Source organism: Macaca mulatta, chromosome 10 (genome assembly GCF_049350105.2).
Source record: "Macaca mulatta isolate MMU2019108-1 chromosome 10, T2T-MMU8v2.0, whole genome shotgun sequence".
Taxonomy (NCBI): domain Eukaryota; kingdom Metazoa; phylum Chordata; class Mammalia; order Primates; family Cercopithecidae; genus Macaca; species Macaca mulatta.
In genome coordinates, this window is record NC_133415.1 from 83,273,436 (window position 1) to 83,292,040 (window position 18,605).

Here is an 18,605-nt window from a genome sequence, read left to right on the forward strand (position 1 = left end):
ACAGGAATCAGGACCTCAATGATGTCAGTAAAGCTCCAGACCACTTCTGACCCTCCACTCAACCACTCACTCTTCCACCTCCCTGTCAGATTGGTCCCAAATGTGGTTCTCCTGGTAGTCCATACTGGAGTAGTGTCCACGCTGTGTAGTGTCTTTTCCCCACCAGCAGAAGAGAGAACCTTTGTTTTTCTTTTCTTTCCTTTCCTTTTTTTTTTTTTTTTTTTTTTTTTGACAGAGTCTTGCTCTGTCTTCTAGGTTGGAGTACAGTGGTGCGATCTCAGCTCACTACAACCTCTGCCTCCTGTGTTCAAGCAATTCTTGTGCCTCAGTCTCCCAAGTAGCTGGGATTATGGGTGCCTGCCACCACACCTGGCTGATTTTTGTATTTTTAATAGAGACTAGGTTTCATCATGTTGACCAGGCTGGTCTCAAACACCTGACCTCAGGTGATCCACCCACCCCAGCCTCCCAAAGTGCTGAGATTACAGGCGTGAGCCACCACACCCAGCCAGCAGAAGAGGTAACAGTATTTTCTGTCAAACTGGAAGAAAGGGACTCTGCTAGTCAGGTAAGGGAGGGCAGTTGATAACTGGAATGGCACACCTTGGAAACCGACACAGAGCCCTTCCCTCCTGGGCCTCGGTTCCCCCATCTGGATAATGGGGGCTGGACACCCTCTGGTGACCCTTAGGTATAGCCTTTAAGAATCTTCAAATTCTCACCATCCGAGCCCGGGTCTCAGTGATCCACATGTGCCACCTCTCCCAGGATTCCACTGCAGATCTCTCACCTTCATTACTTCTTCCTGAGACCAGCTCAAGACCAAATAATGGGACAGTAAAACTTCCAAGGTAGAAAAGAATCTAAAAATGCCTGCCCAGTTTGAGCAGGAATGAGCTTGTTGCTCCAACTTAATATATAGAGAGCTTTACAAGTAGGAAGGGATCCTCTCAGACCCACTAATGTTGACGGAAATTGAGAAAGAAGAAAGCAGCCCTGACATCCAGGGGCCGTCCTGGATAGTCATCAGCTAGGACTGGGTGTTGCTGCGAGTCAGCCCAACACGCACAGGGAACAGCTTATGTCCTGTCCAACATTAATGATTGCCCAGAACACCAACATCAGATGAGGTCCTCAGTGATTGATGAATCAAGACAAAATGTGGAACACTCTGTAACCGTGCCTGAACAAAGACAAATCATGCACATTTCCAAGCCACAAAAATGACCAAACACCCCCCAGTCCCAGCTAATACAAGTGACCACTGCTTCTTTCCCAATGAAACCGTTAGCCTTGTTGAGTCTGCCTTCTCTATAGAAAGGACTTGTTAAGATCCCAACTGCATAATCACCCCCACTTCCTGAAGTGATTGGACTGGATGCTTCCTGAAGCATCCAATCTGAAGAAAACTCCCACATCCTCAAACCCTATTCAAGTCACCTAACAAAAGGCCAATCCTATAATAAGCCTTTTCTAACACTCTTACCAAGACATTCCAGGGTTCCCCATGGTGTGCACTTTCTTGTCCAAATGAGTAATAGACCCACTTATTTAACTACAGGTGCGTTCCTGGTGATCTTAGGCCCTTAGGAGGGCATTGACAGTAAATTACTTATTTGTGTGCATTCATAAAGTGAGCTATCAATTCCTTAGGCCTATAGTTCCCGAACAACTAAAAAGACTGAAGCAAAATTATCAATTAAATACTAATGCACTACAAAACTAATAATAATTATTATTATTTATTTGTAATTAAGTTATTAATAATCATGAATTTTTTTTTTTTGAGACAGTCTCACTGTCACCCAGGCTGGAGTGTAGTGATGCAGTCATAGCTCACTGTAACCTCTGCCTTCCAGGCTCAAGAGATCCTCCCACCTCAGCCTCCCAAGTAGCTGGGACTAGAGACATGTGCCACCATGCCCAGCTAGCTTTTGCACTTTTTGTAGAGACAGGGTTTTTGCCAAGTTGCCCAGGCTGGTCTCAAACTCCTGGGCTCAAGTAGTCCACTGGCTTTGGCCTCCCAAAGGGCTGGGATTACAGGCATGAGCCACCACACCTGGCCAACAATGATTATTATTACTGTTTATTCACCCAAACACTGCTGTATGTACTGTCCCTGCCTCTCTGATTCAATTCTCACAACCTCCCTGAGAAATAAATTCTGCATCCATTTAAAATTAGGCTTGACTGCATGTAATAGAAAACCCAAATAAACATAGATCTACAAAACAAAGGGATTTGTTTATCTGTTAGCTTTTGTGACATAAAAAATACCCCAAAACTTAGTAGCTTAAGTAGCTTAAGTGCACCACCCTTCCGGAGGTAGAACATAACTCCCACTCCTTAAGCATGGGCTGCATGGAGTGACTTTCTTCCAAAGACTACGGCATGGAATGGAGGAAAGAAAGAGTGGCTTTACAGTGGAGAAACATGCCAGCGATCAAGGTCAACATCCACAGTGAGAAGTCGTATTGATACTATGTCCCCCCATCTAAAGCGATGACATTGGCACTTCACCTTTGCGGTCTTCCTCCCTAAACACATCACCGCTGTCTAATCACAAGAAAATCAGCAGAAAAATACAATTTGAGGAATGTGTTACAAAATACCTACCGGTTGTCCTCAGAACTATCAAGTTCATCAAAAACAAGGAAAGTCTTTGAAACCGTCACAACCAGGTGGAGCCTAAGGAGACACAACTAAATGTAATGTGGAATCCTGGATGGGATCCTGGAACAGAAAAGGGATATTAGGGAGAAACTGAGGAAATCTGAATGAAGTATGGACTTTTCAGTTAATAATAGCAGTACTGGCTCATTTGTTGTGACATATGTACCATACCCTAATATAAGATTTTTTGGTTTTAATATGTATCATACCCTAATATAAGATTTTTTTGGTTTTGGTTTTTGGGTTTTTTCACAGACAGGGTCTTGCTCTGTCACCCAGGCTGGAGTACAGTGGCGCAATCATAGCTCATTGAAGCCCCAAACTCCTGGGCTCAAGTAATCCTCCCACCTCAGCCTCCTGAGTAACTAGGACTACTGGGATGCCATGACACCCAGCTAAATTTTTTATTTTTATTTTTGTAGAAATGTCCTAAAATAAAAGTCTTACTTAAAAAAAAAAAAAAAAAAATCAGGGAAGAGTCAGCCCAGGGCTGCTGCAGTCTCTGTGGTATCAACAATGTTTCAGGTTCCTTCCAGCCTCATGTTGCTTCATCCTTATCATATGTCTTCATCCTCAAGGTCACTTCTTGATTCAAGATTGCTGCTGGGGCTCCTGCCATAATGCCTGAGTTCCATGTAGGGAGAAGGAGAAAGAAGAGCAAATGGGCTTTCCTCCCAGATGTATCGGCCCCCTCTAGCGGTAGTCCTCAGAAGCCTCTCGCTGAATAACTTCCACTCACTGGCCACCAGTAGCTGTAAGAGAGGCTGGGAATAAAGTCATATTTAGCTGGATATATCACCATGAGGAATAAAATCAGGATTTGGTCAACAAAAAACAGGGAAAGAAGGGAACTTCATAGGCAACCAGCAGTCTATCAGGTGCTATTACAATTTCATTTTAAAGATGAGCAAAACTGAGGTTTAGAGAGGTTGAGTGATTTGTCCATAGTCTGAGGACTGGGCAGAGAGGAAGACACATTTGAAGTCTGAAATTATGAGTCTTAAGCCTGCAGCCCTAAGCATTAAGCTATGCTGCCATATCATCAATGTAACAATATTAATTAATTAATGATATGGTTGATGTTGCTTTGCTAAACCTGAATTGCCACCAGCAGTGTGAATGTGGGACACTCAATTGCGATGCCATTTCGTTTGGGTTTGTCATGCACTTCTACCCAACTCTGCATGCTGATGATGGCTTTGTTCTCCCACCATTTGGCACCGTTTCACCCATGGTGAAATTTCTCCCCACGCTGTACTTCTGCATCACTGGCCTTCATTTAGCAGGAATTCATCTTTACGTATCAAAGCCACCTCTGCCATTTTCTCCTCTGGTTACAATGGTAAAGTGTAGTGGGCAAGATCACAGGCTCGCTGTTGACATTGCTGCAAGTTACTTAACCTCTCTGTGCCTTGACTGACTGATCTGTGAAATGGGGATGCTGGTGGTATTTATCTTACAGGGTTGTGGTGAGGGTTAAATAAAATTTTAAAAAATAGATGCTAAAAAAATGCTAAGCGTAGTGCCTGGGCCATGGTGAATTCTCGACAAATGCTATTCTTTGCTGCCAGTGTGATCCCAAGTCCAAAGGCAAGCTCAGGTAGGACTTACCTGTGGCTCTGCAGATGATTCATGATATGCTTGAGTTACATTTTTAGGATTATCATCAAAATGAAAGCAAACAGTTTAAAAATTCCTTTGGAGAACTCATTAGCCACTACCCCCAATTCACCCTCCTTATATTCAAAGCAAAAAGCACCAGTTTTTCAGACCTGGCCCAGACCCTAGTTCTGCCATGAACTTGTAGTGTGACCCTGCACAAGCCTCTGTCCCTCTCTGGGCTCAGCTTACTCAGCCCCTCCTGGGCCATTGATGCTGTTGCCACGGCCAAATGTGACAATTGGTTGGGAAAGAAATTTGTGATCTGCCAAGTGCCTGGGGACCCTGTTCATCTGGGGTAAACAGGTCCTGGTGATAGTTAGAAACGAGCTTCCTAACCCAGGAAATTTTTCCCTCCAAGGGCTGGGATTTGCAGGGCCCAGCTCTCCTGGATCTGTCCTAAACCTGTTGTGTGGTTTTAAGTAAAGCCCTTCCTCTCTCTGATCCTTAGTGTCCCCATCTGCTTACTGAGGTGCCCCCTGGTTCCATCCCAGACAGAGAAGTTAAGTGATTTGCCCAAGGTCACACAGCAGTACATCATGAAGAACCAGACTCTGGGTCCAGTGCTCTTTCTGCCCAGAACTACTCCACAGCTGCCTGCACGTAGTAGAGGGCCACTGCTCCATTGCACAGTCTGCCCTGAACCCCCAACAATGCTGTCTCCCTAGCCAGCACATTGGCCAAGGTGAACTGGGTGGCAAACACCCAGAAACTGACTAACCAAGGAGCCCAGCAGTGGATTTATGGAAAGGCATTCCCAGGATGAGGGAAGAGCAAACCCCCAACATGAGTACTCTTGTGGGAAGAACAGGAAAAGGCATCTCTGGGGATCTCAGGGGCAGGGCCTGTGGCTTTCCTCTCTAGGGTACTGGCCAGGAATGATGCATCTCCAGCCACTCTCAGTCTGTGTGCCCCCATTCAAGTTTCAAATTTCCAATAGAGACTCTTGACTGCCCAGCCTGCAGTCAGGTATCTGTTAACACCAGTGAATCAGCTATGGTCAGAGGACTGCGTGTACAATTCAGACATGGCCAGTGGGAACATCACAGTGATAACTACCCCAGTTTGTGTCCATGACACTCATTCCCACCTCCAGGCATGTGCACAAGCCATTGCCATCCTCTAGAGGGAAACAGGAGGTAGTTCTCAGAACTGGGAACAGAAATAAATGCATATTTTCATTTTCACAAACCTGCCCATGGGTTTACCACTTATAAGCACTGTGATACTCAGAGCCTGGCTTTAGGTGGTTGCACAGGCAGGGGGTTGGAGGGAAATGAACTAATTTTGCTTTCCCAGAAATGCATGCAAGCCTTGCTCAGCCTACAAATGTTTGTCTCTAAGAAAACCAAACTTCCTCACCCTGGGAGGCTCGGCCCTGTTGCCCCTTCCAGCAGGCACAACCACTAGAAATGTGACCATGATGATGATAACACACCAAGCTAACATTTTTTTGAGTCACTCTGCTAGGTGTCTGACCTGCATCTCTTCTGTAATAGAAGGTATTATTAATAGCCCCATTTTATGGGTGAGAAAACTGGGGCTCAGAGAGCTTGAGGAACATATTCAAGGTCACACAGCTAGTGAGAAGCAGAGCCAGAATCTGAATCCTAAAATAGTTAGAGCTGCAAGGGCCCCCCAAACACATCTGGAACACAAGACTATTTAGCAGATGGGGAAGCTGAGGCCCATGCAGAGGAAGAGGTTGGATATATGCATTTACAGTGCTCCTGCCAAGAGTTTCATCTTCATTAGCTTGACCATCGGAGGAAAGCATCCCTATTCCCATCTTATACATGCAGCTCAGCAAACGGGAGTCCCTCAACCAGGATCACATAGCTGGTGAGTGACAGAGCTGGGGTTCCAGGCCTAAGGTTGTGATTGTTCCTCTCTTCCCTGGGGTCTCAGATTCAGGCCTGGCTCCTGCACCCTTGGCCCATGCTCTGCTGCGGGGGTGAGGGCCTGGACCAGTGGGGAGCCTGCCTGAACTCGCTGCTTGGGGAGCTGAGGGTAGATAGTGGGTGGCCAGGGGCTGGCTCCCTGGGAGTCCTGATGAGCAGGGGTTGGCGGAGGGGCAGGTACGGCAGCCTCCTAAGAGAGGAGAGCCTGGGACTCGTGGAAGCTCCAGAGCTGGGGCAGTTTCTGCCTGATGTCACCTCCCTGCAGGAACCAGGCTTCAAGTCCTGTGTGCTCTTTGAGCCTCAGTTTCCCCATATGTACATGAGGGGGGTGGGCTTAGTGGTTGCTAAGCAGTCTTTTAGCTCTGACATTGTAGGATTCTAGTATGCCCATATTAATCATCTATTGCTACATAACAATCACAAGCTTAGTGACTTAACACCCATTTATTTTCTTACAGTTTCTGCAGGTCAGAAGTCCTGGCATGAAATGACTGGCTTCTCTGCTTAGGGTCTCACCGGGCTGAAATCACCGTGTCAGCTGGGCTGTGATGCTTTGTGCAGCTCAGGGTCCACTCTAAGTTCCTTTGGTTGTCAGCACAGTTCAGCTTCTTGTGGTTGCCGGTCTGAGGTGCATGTTTCCTTGCCAGCAGGGAGCTGGGGGACCACTCTCAGTTCCTAGAGGTCACCTCGGGTCCCAGCCTTCCTTCATGTCCCTACTTTCCCCATATCCCACATCTAATACATCTCCTGTTGGTTTCACATTTGGGGTAAATCCAGAAAGATCCAGAATCCCACACCCCGCAGCCCCCACCGCCTCCACCCCAGTCCAACTCCTTCACCTCCTGCCAGGACTATTACAGTAGCCTATTCCCTGCAACCCTGCAGCGGGGTTCTCCACTTGGTAGCTGGAGATGGGGGAAGGTGTTAAAATGCAAGTCTGATCCTGTCCCACCTCTGCTTACCCCTCCCATGGGTTCTCAGAGGAAAAATCAATGTCCTAGGCCAGGTGCAGTGGCTCACACCTGTAATCCCAATACTTCGGGAGGCTGAGGTGGGCGGATCACCTGAAGTCAGGCATTTGAGACCAGCCTGGCCAACATGGCAAAACCCCGTCTCTACAAAAATACAAAATGGGTGTGGGGGCACGTGCCTGTAGTCCCAGCTACTTGGGAGGCTGAGGCAGGGGAATTACTTGAATCCAGGAGGCGGAGGTTGCAGTGAGCCGAGATTGTGCCACTGCACTCCAGCCTGGGTGACAGAGCGAGACTCCATGTCAAAAGAAAAAAAAAAAAAATGTCCTCACCATGACGTATGCGACCCTATATCATCCAGCCTCATTCCACACCGAGCGCACCTCCTAGTCCTCTCCCCTCATGCCCTTCACTCCCTCCTCGATGGCCTCCATGCTGTTCCTCAAACACTCCAGGCGCACACTGCTTCTGTTCCCTCAGCCTAGAACACTCTTCCCTGCAGACACCCCTTACCTCCTTCCGGCCTCTCCTGAAATACCACCTAGTCGATGAAGCCTGCTCTGACCACCCTGTTTAAAAGCATGAGATCTGCTTCTAATAAAGTTAAACATACACTTACCACCAGGTCCAGCAATTCCACTCCGTGGTAGTTACCCAAGAGAAATGAAAATACGCATCCACACAAAGAGTTGTTCACAAATGTTTACAGTAGCTTTATTTGTAATAGCCAAGAAATGGGAACAATCCATATGTCCGTCAACAAGTTGGGTGAATAAACAAAATATGGTGCATCCACACCGTGGAATCCTACTTGTCAGTAAAAAGGAACACACTACAGATACACTCAGCAACACGGGTGAATCTCAACCAAGTCCATGATGCTGAGTGAGAGAAGCCAGATTCCATTTGCATGAACTCTGGAAAAGACAAAGCTGATCTACAGTGAAAGAAAATTGATCTGTAGTTTCTTCGGGTGGGAGCGGATGGGAGTCAGGGGTTGACTGCGAGGGGGCATGAAGGAACATGGTGGGATGATATAGGAATTCTAGCACTTGTTTCTAGTGCCATACAACTGTCAAAATGCATCCAACTGTATACCTAAAATGGGCCAATTTTATTGTTTATCAATTAAACCTCAATAAAAAAAGGAAAAAAGTCTATAGTTCCCCATCCTTCCCTGCTTCGTTTTCCTCCTTAACATTTTCACTCTGGCAAGTATTGTCTGTGTCCCCTCTGGAACGTCAGCTCCTCAAGGGCAGGGATTTTTATCTGTTTTGTTTTCCGTTGCATCTTCAGTTCCTAGAAGAGCGTTTGGCCCATAGTAGGTGCTCAATGGATACTGATGAATGAAGGAATGAATTCAGTCCCTGCAGGCTGATTCATTGACAGGGATGGCTGTTTTGGAGTGTCCATACACCCACCTGGAGGTTGCAGAACAAAGGCGAGATGGGAGGGCCTGTGAGACTGTGGGCAGCAGCATCATTCCATCTGGGGCCGTGTCATCGCTCAGGCATTTGGACGACGCTATTCCCGGGGCAGTGTCATGCCCACCAACCACCTTGGCAGGTAGCCCAGCCCAGAACCTGATGTTCATTGGCTGGGATTTCCTTTGGGTGCTGTGTGTGTGGAAACCCAAATATGACTGTAGAGGGTGGAGCCACAAAACCAAGCAGAGCCCACAATGAGGCATGAGGTTGCCCGGGGGCGGTAGCTGGCTGGGCCTGCAGGCCTGCTTGTCTGTCTCTGTTTCAGGTTTCTTGTCTACTTTCACTTTACTTTAAATGTATTTTTATTTTTTCTGCACAGATAACACATTCACATGATTCAAAATTCAAAAGGTATGTAAAGTAAATAGTGAGTCTTGCCTCATACCCTTGACCTCAACCTGCCGGTTCCCCTCCCCCGGGGCAGCCAGTGTGCAGGGTTCCCAGGATAATTCTCCAGGTTCTGTGCCAGTACAAGAGTACATGGGCATGTGTTCCTGCTTCCACCAGCAGCTGAACACTGTGGGTATCATGCCACAACTTGCTTTGTTCACTGACCTGTGTTGTGTATCTTGTGATTCCTGTTTGCAGGACATCTTTTTGAGGGCTGCCTAGGATTCCCTTGCATATCTGGGCCTGAGTTTCTTTAGCCATTTCTCAAATAATTTCCAATTATTTGCTATTGTAAACAATGGTATAATAAATAACTTTATATGCTTGATATGGGGGTAATTTTACATTTAAGTAGTTACTTGCCAACATTTAAATGGTGAGAGAATAACATGCCAAACATTTTTTGCAGCCTCACTGATCAGGAGAACCTGGCAGCTTTGGCCGCACTGAGTCTAAGATCCTGGGTGATGACAGTAGGCTGGGCAGGGCCTCCCCATTCACCTCCGTCCCATCCCTGATTCGCCAACAGGAACACTGGAGACAAGACAGGGAGTGGCACACCTACCCAGGGACACAACACATGCCACCGGGGCTTGGACCCCAGAGGGGTGAGTGCCCGGGGCCTCTGTCCTCCCTGGCTGTCACCTCAGTCACATGGCTTCCCCCTTCTGAGACTACGCTGGAGGAAATGGGAACCGTGCGCACTTCATCATGACACCCCCTCCAAGGAACGAATTGCCCTGGAGCAGCTGGCTCTGTACTGGACACACAGGTGGTGCCTGGGGCTTGGTAGGTGTTCATTAGCTGGTTTATATATACATTATTCTTCCAATGGTTTAAAAGTGTAAATATTGATAACAAACTTTTTTTTTTTTTTTTGAGACAGAGTCTTGCTTTATTGCCCAGGCTAGAGTGCAGTGGCACAATCTCAACTCAGTGCAACCTTAGCTCCCCAGCTCAAGTGATTCTCCTGCCTCAGCCTCCTGAGTAGCTGGGATTACAAGCGCCCACTACCATGCCTGGCGAATTTTTGTGTTTTTAGTAGTGACGGGGTTTCACCATGTTGGCCAGGCTGGTCTTGAACTCTTCACCTCATGATCCACCCACCTCGGCCTCCCAAAGTGCTGGGATTACAGGTGTGAGCCACTGTGCCTGGCATACAAATTACATTTTTTAAAACCTGTGCAATGTATACAATGCTAGTCCCGATAGTGCCCCAGTGCCTGGGATTAAGGGATTTGTCCTATTAGCAGACACTGAGGTGGGGGTGGCCCAGCAATCCACCCAGTGCAGAAGTAACAAAGATGTGATTTGAACCCAGGCCACCTGGCTCCAGGTGCTCATAATCATCACACCTTATCAGAGACCCAGGGCACCGGTGGTTAAGGGAGGGCACTCTTTGATAGTGAGACCACACACACACAAACACACACATGTGCAAGAGGTGACAGGACAGGGCTGGGCAAGACAGGCTTGAATCATAACTGCAATGTAACCTCAGTGAGGCAGCTGTCATCTCTGAGCCTCAGTGTCCCCACCAGTAAAGTAGCTACCGAGCAGGGGTGAAATTAGAAACAAACCAAGAAAAAGATTTGCAAGCTGCAAAGGCTGCAGGCCTCTAGAGGATTAAGGGATTTATCCTGCCGGTGGACACTGAGGGAGGAGGGACCATAGGTGGGGAGGGAGGTCTGGGACATCCAGCAGGCCCTGTTTGCCCTTAAGAACCTTCCAGGACTGCCTGGCCCAGCTGTCAGGTGGCCTTGATCCCAGCCCAGCACCAGGCTGGCAGGCTCCAGACAGAGCCCCCTGGCTCCAGCTGGGCGCCCCAGGGAGGGTAGGGGCCCAAGCTAGGGGCTGGGCTAGGCTATTTTCAAACGCCAGAAGGCCAAAGAGAAGGCCCCAGCTCCCTTCTCCCCCATAGGCCCTGCCCCCTCCACAGCCTGGAGTATTCCTTTCCTGTCCTAGAACCTCCCTAGAGACCACAAATGCCTCACAGCTCAACTGCAGAAACCAATGAACAGAAAGGATCGCCCAGCTAGAACTTGAACCCAGACTTCCTAATTCCAGGAGCTAGTTCTTTCCAGCATTCGCTCACTCATTTTCACTCATTTCTTTATTTGCAAATGTTTATGGAATGCCTATACTTCCCCTGAGGCTGAGGACCCAGACTATAGCAAGGCCAAGTCCCTGCCTACCGAGCTGCACTCTAGTGAGAGATCCAGAAGGGAAAAAGACAATGTGGCCTCTGGCTAATATAAGCCAGGAGGTGATATGTGCTAGGAAGAGAAATAAACCAGGCCAGGCAAGTAGAGACTGTTGGATGCTGACTGCTTAGCTGGAGGGGCAGGGGGGTTGTGGTGGGTGGGTAGGGAAGGCCCCTCTGAAGAGGCAGAGATGGAAATGAAGTGACAGAAGGAGTGGTCAGAGTATCTGGGTAGGATCGATACTGGTAAAGGCAATGGCAAGTGCAAAGGCCCTGAGGTAGGAATGTGTCCGGGGTGTTCCTGGAACAGGAAGGAGGCAGCATGGCTGCCGCAGAGTAGGTAAAGGGGAGACTGGAGGAGTAACAGGGTCCCAGATCATGAGGGCCTTGTGGAGGAGTTAGGCCTTTGGGTTTTATTTCAGGCTGCCTGGCAAGACTGATCTTCACATTGTTCAAAGGCTCCAGCAGCCCCACACCATCTGGCCCTGGTGCTTCAGGCCCAGACCCACCCACCTTTTCTCTATTCCTGGAATTGACTCCTCCCACCACAGGGCCTTTGCACATGCCCTCTATCTAGAATCATTTTCCACTCCTATCTTTCTTCTCCTCATTGTCTCCTGCCTATCCTTCACATCTCAGCTTAAATATCTTTGGCTTCTCAGATCAACCTGGCCAGGTCAGCAATCTCTCCTTCCAGAATCTACTCTCAATGGTCATAAAATTATTAAGATGATCAATTAATGTCTGTCCACAACATAGGCTGCGAGCTTCCCAAGGGCAGGTGTTTTGGTCCATTTTGTTCACTGCAATATCCTCAGGGTGGGACCAGTAATTGGTACATAGGAGGCCTCAATAAATATGTGCTGCATTTGTAAACAAATGAGTTGCACAAACACTTTATAAAGATCATCTCATTTCATTCAATTTTATCCAACTTATGGAAGCTCAGAGAATGAGGCAACTTGACTAAGGGTCAGACAGCAAGGATGGAAGAGCCAGGACTGGAGCCCATATTTTTTTTTAGTTCCAAAACTGAGAAATTTCCCTAGTTCTTTACCTGCACACATAGGTAAGTTGTTTGAAAATCAGCTACAATAATTCCTCCCTATCTGTACTCATGCCCTGTGTAATGTGACTAAGAGATGGAGTCTATGCTGGGCGCGGTGGCTCACACCTATAATCCCAGCACTTTGGGAGGCCGAGGCAGGCAGATCACAAGGTCAAGAGATCGAGACCAGCCTGGCCAACATGGTGAAACCCTGTCTCTACCAAAAATACAAAAATTAGCTGGGCGTGGTGGCACGCACCTGCAGTCCCAGCTACTTAGGAGGCTGAGGCAGGAGAATTGCTTGAACTGGGAGGTGGAGGTTGCACTGAGCCGAGATCGTGCCACTGCACTCCAGCCTGGGCGATGGAGCCAGACGAGCCAGACTTGTTTTCGAAAAACAAAAACAAAAATGAGAGAGAGAGAGAGAGAGAGAGTCTATTTCTCCATCCTTTGAATCTGACTTGGCATGTCACTTGGGCTATTAGGACATTTATAATCTTGACACAAGTAGAGGCTCAAAATGCACTGTGCGTTGGAGCTTATCTTCTCTTGCTGAATGTGGAACCCTGAGGTCACCATAAGAATGAGCCCAAGCCAGCCTCATCAAAGCAAATGGAGGCACCCCAGCAAACAGCCTGCCAACTGCTAGGCATGTGAGTGAAGCCCTCCCAGACACCCCACCCTCAGCTGACTGCAGCAAGGCAAGCGAACCCAGGTAAAACCAGAACTGCCCAGCTAAGCCCAGGCCAGACTGCCAATTCACACGGGCTAATAAGTGGTTTTAGGCTTCTGGGCTTAGAGTGGTTTGTTATGCAGCAAAACCTCACTGATCCACATACCTGGTGTACACACCCTCTGCAGACAACACATTCTCAAGAGTACACAGATGTAACTTCATAAATGGCCTCCACAGAAAGTCTGTCGCTGCCACGCAGACACTCACACACCCCTTGCAGGCCACACACACACACACACACACACACACACACACACACACAGCCATCACTCAACCCCAAACACCCCTTTATTTAGACAACTTTCCTGGCAGCTTGCATGTCAATGTCAATGCCTATCTGGGAATGGGTGAGTCAATACTGCCCAAGCTCTATGTCCCTGGCCCTGCCCAGCCCAGGGCTGGGCATGGAAAAGGCATCCAGTAGATCTGTGTTGAATGAATGGATGAATAAAGCAAAGGGCATGGAATGAGCCAGAAGTTAGCACCAGTGGGTAGACAGGAGAGGACCAGGTAGCTACAGGATGGGGTGGGGACAGGAGCTGTGCGTCTGGATGTGAGAGACGGTGCAGTGTGTGGTTAAGAACCCAACTGCATGGGTTTGAACACTGCCTCTGCAGCTTATTAGTTGTGTGGCCCTGGCCTTGGACTCTCTTGGTCTTAGTTTCCCCATCTATGAAATTGTGATAAAAATAGGACCCCCTTCAATGGGTCTTTGGGAGGATTTGATGGGATAATACATGGAAGTTCTTCACACAGCCCTTGGAACATAACAGCTGTTTACTACCCTTACCCACCAAGACCCTCTTCCTCCAATGGTACTTCCTCTGTGAAACCCACTCCCTAGCTCCCCTTGCTCCCCTGCCATCCACAGCCTCCATCCTATCCCACAGCTCTTGTGAGCCCCTCAAGGGATGGGGAGATCATTGCTATGTACCCAGCACCCACAACACAGCCCCAGACAACATGGTTAAGGAGTGACTGCAGAATGACAAAATGCTCCTCATTTTACAAATAAGTAAATCTGGGCTCCCTGAGGTGCTGAGATTCCCAGAGGTGCTGAGGTGTTCCCAGGTTAATGCAGAGGCTGGGGGTGTGGAGCTTCAGTTTTCATCCCTCTTGGAAACCCACACGGGCAGGGATATCACCTATCTGGCTACCTTCCTACTCTGCCCAGCACAGCTCCTGGCACATAGTAGATGCTCACAAATCCTTATCTTACAGACTGTATTTGAGATTCTATTTTTAAAATGGTCTCCAATTTTTTAAAATGGACAGGGATGCTTCTTTAAAAGCACTCGAAGGGTTTCAGGATGTGTAATGTTAACTATGGGGAGATTGAGGGTGTCAAAGAATTAAGAGAATTAAGGATGGGTTAAGAGGAAACTGAGGTCAGGAGATCGAGACCATCCTGGCTAACATGGTGAAACCCCGTCTCTACTAAAAAATACAAAAAACTAGCCGGGCGAGGTGGCGGGCGTCTGTAGTCCCAGCTACTCGGGAGGCTGAGGCAGGAGAATGGCGTAAATCCGGGAGGCGGAGCTTGCAGTGAGCTGAGATCTGGCCACTGCACTCCAGCCTGGGCCACAGAGCGAGACTCCATCTCAAAAAAAAAAAAGAGGAAACTGAGCAAATGAAAAAAAGCAAAGCCAGTAGTAACTCCAGAAAGAACAAAGAGTTGTATAGGAAAGGAAATGTAACCAAAATATATGACTAGGCTTCGCAGGAAACAGTATTTATATAGTTCTAATATAAGTAACACTAAAATCCACTTCACAAAAAATTGTGATAAATGCCGATTGAAATGGGGGAACCAAAAGCTAAATCTTTCTTGATAATAATCATTATGAGAAGAAAAAGCTTGACTACTCATTGGGTGATGTTCATTATTCTAAGCCTTTTACATGTTGAATCCTTACAACAATTCAATAACCTAAGCACTATTCTTGTCACCTTCATTTTACAAATGAGAAAACTGAGGCCCAAGAAGGTTAAGTTACTGCCCAAGGTCATACAGCCAGAAAGAGGAAGGGCTGGGATCCAAAGCCAGGCAGCCAGGCAGTGGAGGCCACACTATGAAAACATCAGACCAGAAAGTCAGTCAATATGTGCCTAAAACTGGCTGGACACAGTGGCTCCCTCCTGTAATCCCAGCACTGTGGGAAGCCAAGGTGGGCGGATCACTTGAGGTCAGGAATTCAAGACCAGCCTGGCCAACATGGCAAAACCCCATCTGTACAAAAACTACAAAAATTAGCCAGGCATGGTGGCATGCACCTGTAGTCCCAGCTACTTAGGTGGCTGAGGCAGGAGAATCGCTTGAAACTGGGAAGCAGAGGTTGCAGTGAGCCAAGATCACACCACTGCACTCCAGCCGGGGCAACAGAGCGAGACTCTCTCTCAATAAATAAATAAATAAATATATATATACACACACACACACACACACACATATATTTGGATATATATGGATATAAAAATATGTCCATGGTGGGCAGGCAGGAATCGGCAGGAGAGCGATGCAAGGAAACTTTCTGAGGTGACAATGACGCTTGACACTCTGATAGGGGTCTGGGGTACAGTATGCATTTGTCTAAATTCAGCAAATGGTACCTTTAAGATCTGTGCATTTCATTCCATGTAAACCTTACCTCCAGAGGAACAAAACAAACAAAATATTGAATTCTAGCTAATGGCATGCATACTAAAGTACTTTAAGGGAAGTGTACTGATATTTGCAACTTTGAAAAGCTTTATTAAAAAGTAAGTTGTATTAATGGATGGAGAGATGGGTAGATTCCTGACAGAGCAAATATAGTGGAATATTAACAAGTGTGCATTAGTAGGCAAGTATATGAATGTTCACTGTATAATTCTTTCAACTCTATGTTTGAAATTTTTCTTAATAAAATGTTGGAAGAAATGTATGAGTGAATTATCTGAAAAATAATATTACCTTTTTAAAATTTGTATTATACTTTAAGTTCTGAGATACATGTACAGAATGTGCAGGTTTGTTGCATAGGTATATATGTGCCTTGGTGGTTTGCTGCACCCATCAACCAATATTACCTTTCTAAAAACCTGGAAGGGGTGTTCACTCCCTTTTTTTTTTTTTTTTTTTTTTTTTTGAGACGGAGTCTTGCTTTGTCACCTAGGCTGGAGTGCAGTGGTGCGATCTTGGTTCACTGCAACCTCCACCTCCAGGGTTCAAGCGAATCTCATGCCTCAGTCTCCCAGGTAGCTGGGATTATAGGTGTCCGCTACCATGCCTGGCTAATTTTTATATTTTTAGTGGAGATGGGATTTCGCCACGTTGTCCAGGCTGGTCTCAAACTCCTGACCTCAAGTGATCCGCCCGCCTTGGCCTCCCAAAGTGCTGGGATTACAGGCGTGAGCCAGTAATCACCCAGCCAGGTGTTCAGCCCACCCGGATCAACCAGCCTGGATAGGGGACCAGCACAACTGTAAGCCCTCCTATATGCACATCTAATTGGCGGCCAGCTGCAGCCGTGCTCTCACCTATATCCCCCCGCTACCCTGGGGTCCTAGAGTCAAGGAATTCCTATAGCCAAATTCCTCAGCCCTTTCCTGGTCCCCTGTACACAGGATTATCAGGTAAGATGTGGGGTCTCCTTGAATGTTTCGGTAGCAGGAACAGAACTGTTTAACCAAGGACAGGAACAGGCCTCTGCAGCTACACTCCACCCTCTGCCAAAAGGGTAAACTGAGGTCCGTGGGGGGCTGCCTTTCCCAGGGCCCATCTACCTTCATGATAGAAGTGAGCAGCCAGGTTGCCTGGTTCCCAAATCCACGTGTATATAATTAGCTGGTGGGAAATGGATCAGGGAGCAGATCTCATCTCTGCCTAATTAGGGGCTAGGCAGCTGGGGCCAGGCTGGCCTGGGGGAGCTGCTTCGGAGGCTGGGCAGCCCCAGGAGACAGGGCAGCAGCTGCAGGCCCTCCGAGGGATCACACTCCAACTGGAGGCAGAACAATAGAGGGGCTGTTTCCACAGATCCCCGAGGCTGCAGGGTTGTGGGAGGGAGGAGTGCAAAAGCCCTCCCGCCCTGCTCCCTCCACAGAGGCCTGCAGGGAAGGTGGGAGGCTCCAGAATCCTGAAACAGGGGGAGCCCTCCCAAGACCAAGCCATAACCATTGGAGAAGTCAAGACTCAATCTGGCACCTTCCCCACTTCTAAGAATCCCTCCTTGCTCTCTCCCCAACAGACCCTCCCAGTGGATTTATGGAAAGGCATTCTCTTTGCCGCTATTCCCTGGTCTAGCTCCTGGGAACAGCTCTGGTTTAGGGCAGAAGTCCCTGAGTATACCTGCTTTACACTCTATGATGATTTATGTGCTGAATGTTTAGTTGCCCATTCTCTTCTCCAGACTAGGACAGGGGCCATGTCTGTCTTATCCACTGCTGGGCACCCAGTAGATGCTCAGTAATAAAGTGACCAGAAGGCTGCCAAGATGAGAAAGAGTGGTGGGGTATGTGTTGGGAGAACCAGGAATACAGACTGCGATGTGTCTGGCAGGCAAGAGTGTGACCCCAGGCTGTCCTGCAGATCTGCTATGTGACAGTCTACAAGTCGCTATCCTTCCCTGAGCTCAGCATCCTGCTCTGACAATAATTCTAGTCCTCAGATGGCTTACCTTGAGGATTCAAGCACTGAACCCTCCTTCAGAAACAAGGTGTCACCTACCAGTCCTGTGACCTGAACCTCAATTTCTTCACATGTAAAATGCAGCCAGCCCATCCACCTTCTTGCGTTACTCGGAGGCTGCCAGGTCACAGCAAGGGGCAATGACTAGCCCTGAATTCTAGCAGAGGTGTCCAGGAAATCTAGTCTTTGACACCTCAAAGGGCGCCACGTCTGCAGATCCTGCCTGGATTCTCTCTCCTGACACCATCACTCCTTCAGCATGGGGCCCCTGGAGGCCCAGCTCCTGCACTGTCAAAACTGCTGGGCACCATGGGGGGTTGTGGGTAGGTCACCACCCTCCTCATGCTTGTCTCCCCACCTGTATCACAAGCTCTAGTCTCGTGAGCTGAAACACCATCCTCTTCTAGAACCCAATTTTCCCTTCTTTCACCAAACTGCCCAGGCCCATCCCAGGCCCCTGGGGGCTAGTTGTAGACAGGCAGACAGACAGAGAGATGGACAGCTGGGCTGACCTGGATGTTTGTCAACAGTCCAACGGAAATCTCCTCTTTATGCTTAAAATAAAACCTACATCAAACCTGTCACCAGGGCCCCCATTAGAGCTTCCTGTTTCTGAGTGCTGTAGCCAAGGCAGCCTGTGAAAGGAAGCGCCACCCACCCCCTCTCCACTCCCACTGTGGGGCACCAGAGAGGCCACCACCACTTTTGCCCTTTGTAAGCCCAGCCCTAGCCCTAGCTGCTCCACTAGCCAAGGTGGGGTTTCCTAGTAGGTAACTGACCTGGAGGGAGACTGGAAGAAGCTGAGGCCTCAAAGCCCAGTGCCAGCCCCTTCCTTCCCCTCTCCCCAGGTATTGGAATATAGCATGAAAGG